A 10,117-nucleotide genomic window follows, 5' to 3' on the forward strand; every position below is an offset into this window, starting at 1 on the left:
GTTTCGTTAAGGTTTTTTCCTGAGGTTTTATCTTGTGGAATATATTCCTCTGTTCCTTCATTTTGCTTGACTCTGCGTTGGTTTCTATGCATCAGATGAAACAGCCACCCCTCCCAGTCTTGACGGGTTAGCCTCGTGTAGGAGATACATCTTATCATTCAACCCTGCTCTAGCTGTTAGTTGTCTCTCAAACCTTTGTTATCGTCTAAGAGGCCTGTTTTATTTTTAGTAGCTCCCAGTAGTTGAGGGTGTTCCAAGACCTATCAGTGATCTGAAAGGGAAGATCTTAGCACTGAGATTCAGAGTGATTGGAAGCCTGAACTTCAGGCGACAGCTTTTAACGTATGCAAATATATAGAGTCCTGTGGGACCACAGGTGTAAGCTCCACTGGCCACCAGTGCCAGGCAATCTGGAAATGTCCCTTAGGTGACAGCTGCAAAAATTTGGGCTCCAGATGAGTGTATAAGTGCCTTTCTGGGAGATACTGGTAAGTTGTACTGAGGCAGAGGGAGAGTGCAAAGATGGTGTCCACTGGCCTATGTCTCCTGAGAGCACCTCCATCAGCCTCTAGATGTGTGCCAAACCTGAAGTCTGCCCCTCAGATTGAAGTTCTAGAACAAGCAAGTAGGCTTCATTTACAGAAAGACTGGGGTTGTGTTTCTGTCTACTGTCTGTGCAGTGCACTGGGGGTGGTAGCCAAGAACTGACTCTCCAGTTGTTACCATCCTGTGGGATCTAGGAACACAAGCCCACCTGGCCACCAGAGCCAAGTGATCAAGGGGTATCCCCTGGGTGGAAGCAGCAAAAACCATGGTACCAGATGTGTATAAAAGCTCCCCTCTAGGAGACACTGGTGCTCTGGAGCATAGCAGAGGGAGAGCACAAAGATACCATCCATCCTCTCCAAGATCTCTGGAAGGGATTACAGTGGGCCCTTAGATGTGTGTTTAATTAGAAGCCTATCCCTCAGGCTGCAGCTATGATGATAAGATAATAGGCTTCTTTCATAGAAAGACTGAGCTCCTTGGTCTGTTGCTTTTCACTGTGCCTGGGGGCGGGGTCTCCAGAGCCAGACAATGTAGAGGTTCGCCTGGTGGCAGCCATAAAAATCAGGGCACCAGACAAGTATAAGCTCCTTCTGGAAGATACTGGTGAGCTGGAGTGAGGCGAGCTGGAGAGGGCAGAAAGATTGTGTCCACGGTCCTCCGTTTCCTGAGGGCATCTCTGTAGGCCTCAAGATGAGTGCCAAACCAGAAGCCTGCCCCTCAGGCCAAAACTTCTGGACAAGTTAAAGGCCTCTTTCACAGAAAGACTGGGGATCAGTTTCCATTGGCTACCTGTACAGTGCCCTGGGGGCATTAGTCTGCCAAGCACTGCGCTCTGGAGAGTGGCAGAGCGAGAGCACCAAAATGGTACCAGCCAGCAGACCCCTAGACGTGCGTTCAGTCAGATGTCTACTTCTCAGACTGATGCTTTAAGATTTGCAAATATCTTCTGGAGGGGAGCTTTTATATGCATCTGGTACCCTGGTTTTCACATCTGGTGCCCAAATTTTAGGGGCTGCTGCCCAGGGAATGCCACTGGATCACCTGGCTCTGAATCCTGGATCCCACAGTTGGAGTAACAGTTGGAGAGACAGTTCTTGGGCTGCCATTGCTCAGAGCCCTTTGGTGGGTAAGTCTACATGTGAGCCCTTTAAGAGCTGTTTCTCAGATGGTTATAGCCTGTGGGTCTCATGGGCAGAGGCCCCATTGGTTTTCAAAGCTAGATTCAGGTCTTAGAAGTTGGGGTGCCCACTGTGGGGTTCAAACCCTTTGGTCCTCAGGGAGATACTTCAGGTTTCGAATTCCCACAATTGTGGGCTGCTGTGCCGGGGGTGGGGTTTATGGAGAGATTGTGTCCCAGCCTCTCCTACTTGCTTTCATGGGGGCCTTCTCTCACCTGATGTGTAGGAGTTGCTCAGCCAGTTTTTAGGGTTTTTTTCAGAGGGAGTTGTTCCATGTGTACTGTAGATTCAGGGTGTCCATGGGAAGAGGTGAGTTTAGGCTCCTCCTATGTTGCCATCTTGAACCAGAAGGCAAGCATTCATTTTTATGCTCTGATCATGATTAGCCCAGCCAGGTAATTATATATTTTTGCTCCCCATTGCATCCTTAGCTGTATTATGCCTAATACAACTTCTGATGAATAAATGATGAATAATATTTCTCTGAATAAATCCCCAGAAGTGGAATTTTATAGCAGCTTATTTAATTGAAATATAAGATAGTAGTGTATTTAATATGTAGAAGACATCAAAGAAAAATGCAACAATGGATTAGAGTTTTCGGGGTAACATAAAAATGTGCCTGTTGGTCTACACTATAAATCAATAGCACTGTCAACTGATAACTTCTGAAGATTTACCATGTGATGGGCTGGATACTCTGATGGTATAGGAAATGAGGCACTCTTCCTGCTCTAAGAAGTTTAAAATGCTGGGTAGGGGGTTAAGAAATATATATATGAGAACCAACTACTGTTTTGCAAGGCAACGGATAATACTAAATAAATGGTATAAAGAGTATCTTCCTCAGTAATCAGAGGAGTGCAGCATGATCCAGCTGAGCAGGTGTTGTCAAACAGTTTTACAAAGAGGCTGCACTTCCACTAGTATTAACTCTCTCTTTTATTTCAGTCACTCTGGTTGTATGGGAAGGTATCGCATTATTGTTTTAGTTGTCATTTCTTTGACAACCAATGAAGTTGAGCAACTTTGTCTATTTTTAATCAGCCAGTTGGATATCCTCTTATATGGAGCGTCTCTTCAAATCTTTTAAAAAAGCTTTTATTTTTTTGGTCTTTTCCATATTGATTTGTAAGAGTTCTTTATATAGTCATTTTATGAGTACTTTGTCAGATATATGTGCTGCAAATCTCTTTTCCCACTGTGGCTTGCCCTTTCATTCTCTCTCTTTTTGTGAAATTTTTATTGAAAAACAATTGATTTACAATGTTGTGTTAAGTTCTGCTGTTCACCAAAGTGATTCAGGTATATGCTCTTTCATTCTCTTAATGGTGTATTTTGATGAGCAGACATCTTAATTTAGTCCAAGTTATAATTTTAAAAATGGTTAATAATTTTTTTGTCCTATTAATAAATCTTTCTGAAGTTCATAAAGCTATTTTTATACATATTTTTCTAATATCTATATTACATTTGGACCTGCTGTCTTTCAGGATTTTATTTTTGTGTGTGGTGAGAGGTAGGGTCAAGATGCATTTTTTACCCAAATGGAAATAAAATCGATCGGCACCATTTATTGAAAAGGCCATCTTTACTGTACGTACTGTCCTAGTCATCAGTGACAGAATCTATGTAGCTCTATTTTTTATTCTTTTCCATTTTTCCTTGCTTATTCTAGGGCCAATATCACACTAATTGCTATAGCTTTGTGACTGGTTTTGACATCTACTAGTATAAGTCTTCCTGCTCTGTTTAGTTTAAGGAATCAGCTTGTGTGTTTTCTCTCTCTTTGTAATATTCAGTCTTCTAATTTATGAACATGGGGCATCCTTTCATTTATTTAGGACTTCTTCAATTTCTGTCAACAATATTCCTTAGTTTTTAGATTTTCGTTGCAATTAGATGATACACAGTTTGATGTTTAGCTTTTACTTTTTGGGTCCAAGGGCTGGCAAATCTTAGAAATACCTGTAGAGTTTTTAAATAATATGGAAATCCAGATCCTACCTCAGAACTACTGCAGCAGGATCTCTGGCAGCAGGGTTCTGAGAGTCTCAAAAGCCTTCCAGATTTCACAATACTTTTGGTGGAAGTGTAAAAATTAGTGCAGTTTTTTTTGCATAATAATTTGGCAAATTTTATTGCATTAAATAGTCATACCTGTTGAGCTTGCACTTAAATATCTAGGAAGTTAAATTATGTGAATTATTTGTGCACATTTATAAATACCCATATAAATGAATGTTTATTACAGCATAGTTTGTAAAGGGAAAAGATAGCAAACTCCCTCCGTTTCTATCAGTGGAAGAGGTATGCTACTCACATATAGTGGAATACTAGGCAGCTGTGGGAAGTGAGGAACTAGATTTATAAATACTGAAATGGAAAGATATCTAAGATAGTTGAAATTTTAAAATATCAAGAAGCAGGAAATTATGTAAAATAAGCCAGTATGTACCTACATATGCATGCACACATTACACACAAATGTGCAGACACGTAAAGGCAGTCACATGAGTGTATCCTCTGAGGAATCTGAAGCTTTCCTGCTTCCCGTCATCCCTCTCTCCTTAAGTTCTATAACTGAGCAGTAGTGCAGTCAGTGATTCAGAGTCAAAGTACATGAAACCCAGGATGATTCCAAATGGAAATAGTTGGGGTTTTTGCCAGTGAAGTAGTCAGTGCTGGCATTCAGGAGTCCAGTGGCATGAATTCCTAAGAGTCTGTGAGGGAGATGATGGTTCATTGTATGTTCATGTGGCGGCAGGTTGAGAACAAAAAATCCTTTTACGGTTTTACATATTTCTCCATTTCTGATAAGTAGGCATGCTTATATTACATAAACTTTTATTTTGTTTTCCATGTTAATGTTTTTTAAGTATACCATTCAGTGGCATTAAGTACATTAAAACAGTGTGCGACCATTAGCACTGTCCATCTCTAGAACTTTTTCATCATCCCAAACAGAAACTCTGTACTCATTAAACAATAACTGGCCATTTCTCTCTGCCCTCAGCCCATGGTAACCTCTACTTTACTTTCTGTCTCTATGAATTTGCTTATTCTAGGTCCCGCATACAACGTTAGAATCATACAATATTTGTCCCTTGGTGTCTGACTTCTTTTACCTAGCATAATGTTGTTTAGGTTAAGCCATGTTGTAGCATGTACAGAAACATTTAAAAATATTTAAAAGATCATAAGTGTGGTGAAAAAAATTCCCAAGTTCATTTTGGTACATGGCCACATTGGGTACCACTGAATGACATGACTTTCCGAAGTATGACTGATGCTGTCACTTGAGTCCGTTTGCCCTCCAGGCTCCTACCTGAGGCCGATAACCTTCCCAAAGGCCCCGCTTAGAGATCAGTTCCTCCAGGAAGTCTTCCTAGACATTCCAGCCAGAAATCTTTTCCATTATCTGCATGTTTTAAACTATGCCCACTGTCATATTTTAATCCATCTACAGAATTTAAAATTTGGAGCCAGAATTGACAAAGTTTGAGATTCCCACAACCATTTCCTCGCCCCCCCTGCCCCGCCCCCCCCATATCAGGATATCTGGCTTCTCTTGAAATCTGGAAAACCTGACACCCTGAGCCAGCATTCCTTCGTGGCAACAACTGGGTAGAGCTGAGAAGCAGCTGTCAGCTTCATAGAGCCCTGCTCTCTTCTGACCATCCCCACCTCTTCCCTCCGAGGATGAACGCCTAGGGCTGATAACAGTATACTTTTTTGCATGTTTTTCTTCTAGTGTAGGAAAACTTCTGAACTGTCACTATCAAATCAGAATAAGGTTTTGTTGTTGTTTTTAAATGAGAGGGCCCTGGGATTTCTATAATAGGCCTGAATCCCTCACCCACTTATATTACTTACTGGCCCCTGTTGTCATTTGAGTTTGTAACCTTTGGTGAAATGAACTCTGGGCATTGGTGTGCAGAGCACATCTCTCTTGCCCTTCTATGAATTTCTCCCAGTAGGTAGAAAGCACTCCGTGAATGGTTATAAATGACCATCCTATGTCATGCTTAATTTTTATAGCAATTTTAAGGCTCAATTTCTGAAACTGTTTTAGACGTTATGCACTTTCCCCCCAGCTTTGCTCTTCTTTCTTTTTCCATCTGTGAAACTCCCACCTGTTCCTCAGTACAGATTAAATGTTACATTCTCCTAGGAATCTTCCCAAAGCACTCATCTCCCCAGTGACCCCTGCGCCCAAAGCCTCCAGTTCATTCTGATCCTTACCGTTCAAGTCCAAATCACCCAACGCTGCCTTTATCTCAGCAGCCCACCCTGACTCCACCCTGGGAAACATGAACTTCTCAGGATCCAGACCCTGTCAGCACCTTGCACCGGGCTGGGCGTACAGTGGGTCTTCAGTACATGCTGAAAGGTGACGTGTCAAAGGGAACTATTTTTTCAGCATCTCATTTTCTTTAAAGCCTGTTGTTGATGTCAGGCTGTTTGGAGCAGTCTGTTGTTTTTCCTGATTCCTGCATTTCCCTTTGTTTTTCATGGAACACGTAGCACTGATTTCCTGTAAGGCTTTGCAAATAAATATCAAGGTCAGGGGCTGGAAGCCTTGCTGGAGCTCTCATGGCACCTTTGGATTCCACTGGGCCAAGAAATGCTTTCAACCCCAGAGGGCAGAAGTTTTTCAAAACAAGACTGTTCCACTAAGGGCGTGTGCTTCCTCTATCAGTGCAGGCCCCCGCCCGCTTGCATTTTAACTACTTTGAGAAGAATGGAAGTTCTGCAAAACCTTTGGTTTGTTTGAACCACTGAGTAGGCTAGGTGATGGGGCCTGCGGTGATTTCTCAGTGAGAGGTTGGTACAGACAGGAACATGGGGGGAGGCGGTGAAAGAGGCCCTTTCTGAAGAGCCAGCGGAGGGGCAGGGCCGCCTCCGCTCAGAGCCCCTCTCCCCTTCCTCCTCCGCCCTGGGGGCTGTCTGGACGCGTGCTCACCGGGACTTTGATCCCTGCGACTTCAGGGGGCCCCTGTCCAGGCCGCCTGCACATCAGGGCTAGGGCAAGTACGGGGGGATCCTGCTCAGTGGTTTCGTTCTTTTTAACGTCCAAGTTGACACAACAAACCCTCCCTCCCTCCTCCTTCACACACTGTCTTGGTTTTCCTGCTCTTTCTTTCCTTTCTTTTCTTCTCTTCATCGTCGACACTTTGCCATCCATCTGAGATGGGTGGCGTGCTTGTAAATGCAAGGGACACAGTCAAAGGGGTTTTGCATCGAAGGGCCTTGGAGAGGCCTCTGGGTGCCAATTTCGTCTCTCCGAGGATACAGCGTCCCTTAAAGGGAGGTGCGAGGAGTGAGCGTTCGGGGGACCCTCGTCCTCCTGCAGATACTGTTACCCGAAAACTAGGTCTGCCTCTTGGGGGGTGTTGAGCCAATAGACACAACCAAGCCAAAGACGGGGAGAAGGAAGGGCTTATTATTCCTTGCAGCCAGTAAGGAGAACCTTAGGGGGCTTTCCCAAAGCAGTGTCTCCCCAGTAGCAAAACTGGGGAGCTTTTAAGCTAAGGGTCCATGTATATTCATGAAGGGGCTTGAGCAGAGGAGAATTCAGCATAAAATTGGGACAAATGTCGACAGAATCCGAACTTGAGTTGACTGAAGTCAGGAGGGTCAACTTCACCATTCTGTCCTCCCCTGGGTGGGGACCTTAGACCCTGCAGAACTCAGAGATGTATTATTATTCTGTGTATCCCCTGAGGAGGCAGGAGGACTCTGCTTTGTCACTGCATATTGTTCGGCTGGCTTTTCTCTCTTCCTGCATTCCTTTGTTCCCTAAAGCTCATTGATTACTGAGACCTGTTCAAGGGCCAGCATGTGGCCAGGCTTAGATCACAAAATGCTGAGGCCAACATGGTTCCTCTTATGTCAAGAAAGCCATTCCTGGTTCTCTTTCTTCGGGGACCCCATAACCTATCTGCTTACAGCACTGCAAAGGTCCTGTCCCCTGCCCCCTGCCCCCCAGCCCATCTCCAGGTTATGTTTTTGGAGGGTGATAGGAAGGGCCTCCTTGATAAGGAGTGATAAGGTGTGCCTCTGGGACACCTGCGAAACGGGTTCCATGTTTCTATCCCCAGGGCTGCCCTAGGACAGACCCTCCTTACATCTCACTTGGGTTATTGCAGCCGGCAGTTATTAAATATTTCTCTCTCTCATTGATCCGGAAGAGGATGGAGGAACCTAGGAGCCTATCAGCATCTTATTCTTTTGTCTCATCTAGGTCGATGAAAATGTCATCCCCTCAATGAGAACTGTTTCCCCAGCCAACATTCATTGCTGTCCCTTCTGCGCTTCTATCATAAGTTAAAATTCTTTGCAACATTTGTCCCCCTAGATTTCCAGTGTCCTGGTCATCCCGTGAGGCCCTCGTCACATCTGCCTTTTCTCACATTCTCTTTGTTTCCCCACTAGATGGCCAATCCCCTGGGGACACCCCTGACAGCAGGCAGAACTCTTCACTCACAGGAGGAGCCCCCTAGATGCTTGAATGGAATCGAGTTGGGGGTCATAAGGACTTCCGGGGCGTAGGCATGGCCAACCGGGAATCGGAATGGCTTGGAAGGGAAAGGCCAGGATCTGGGAACTCACACTCCACACATGGCCCAGCCTTGCTGGGAGTTGCCTTGAATGGAGGTCTTTCCCATACCTGGTTGGCCCAAAGCAATGGTTCTTTACCTTGACTGCTGCTGGAGCCCCAACCTAGACAAATTCAATTAGAATCTGTAGAGAGGGGCTCAGGGAGTGTTCGAGGCACCCAGGCCACTTCAACGGGCAGCCCATTGAGGACCACTGACGGAAGGATATGAGAGCTTGAGGTGGCCTCCTCTCTTAGGGAGTTTCCCAGAGGTCCCTGCAGAGCCCTGCCAAATGGGGTGGCAGACAGAGGGAGGAGGTGGGGGGAGGAGGTGGACAGCACCAACATGGGAAACACGAGGTAGCTTATCTCCTTTCCCACCTCCGGGTCCTGGGGCTTTATGTCAAGCCACGAGACAAGGTGGGGCAGGACACGGGGTGCTGGGAGCAGCAGAGAGGAGTGAAGAAAATCCATGTTCAGGATGGTCAGTCTAGCAATGGTCCCAGGCAGCAAAGTCCCCCAGTCAGACCAGCCGACAAACCCAGCCCAGGGCCACCAGGCGGTGTGTAGCTGCACACGCACTAGCTCTGGGCACACTTGGTCCCCCCATCAGAGAGTTCTCTCGGAAGGGCTTCCCTCTGGCGGGGCATCCGTTTTTCTTCTGTTGCCAATAAAAATCCCCGGCGCTGTTTTTTCTCCTTCGCTTCCTTCTATTGCTTCTGACAGAGTTTGCCAGTTAGCTGAGGTCAGGATTTCCTTTTTACAAACAACCTGCTTTCAGTCAGTGGAGCCAAAGGTTTCCTAAATTACAGACCCTTTCATTTCTTCTGCCACAAGTTCGCCTGTCAGCTTGGATAATTGCACAGAACGGAGAGAAATGGAAACGTTTCTGAGAGACACTGAAAGAAAGAAGTGCTATTGCTAACTGTCTCCTTCTGGATTGTCAGAAAACCATCCTGAGTGGGATGGACAGGGCGACGTGAGTCAGCTGAAGCTTCTGTAGCTGCAGAAAGAGAGTGTCGGGGATCCCAGGGTCTGGAAGGAAATTTCTTACAGGTCTTAAATGAACACAGGCTGTCCGCGGCAGCATCTCCACATTGTGTTAAGCAAATGGCTTCCTTTATAGTCACTTGAATTGGGGAACACCCAAGCCCTATTCAAATGTTTTGAAAAGCAACTTTTAAAAGTTATTACAGAATGCATGTGCATTGGACATGTGTAACTGCTGATTGGAAGACAAATTTTAAACCAATCTCTGGAAGGATGACATAGAATTGAGGTGCTGAGGTTTACAACCCAAAGCATTCAGACATCATTGGACAATTGTACTAACGGTGGACAGGATGCCAAATACACCTTGAAAATGGAAAGCCCTGGTGTGGAGCCAGGGAGCACGGGGCAAAGCCAACTTCTGTTGACCCGAGAGCCCATGATCTTTTCATGATTCTGTGTTGTATCCAAGCGTCGCCTGGGGTTATGACTCTGCCTGATTTGGCTGTGACCTCTTGGACAGAGCATTTAACCGGAGTTTTGTAATCGGTATAATAAAAGGGGCTCCGCTAGGCACTACTTAGGGCTAACATCTAAGTCTAGTTTAATGTGGAACCGTGGCCCCAGTGAAGGGTCCCAGGCTGTTTGTGCTATAATGCAGGAGGCTGAATGCAACCTGTTTCTATCCTCTTGTCTTTCTCCTGTGAAAGAGGAATAGCCATGCTCGTGGGTAATAAAAGCACTAAGCCTGAAGTTCTACCTGGAAGTGAAGGACAGTTCACGCCCTCACCCCTCCCTC

Source organism: Orcinus orca, chromosome 17 (genome assembly GCF_937001465.1).
Source record: "Orcinus orca chromosome 17, mOrcOrc1.1, whole genome shotgun sequence".
Lineage (NCBI taxonomy): Eukaryota > Metazoa > Chordata > Mammalia > Artiodactyla > Delphinidae > Orcinus > Orcinus orca.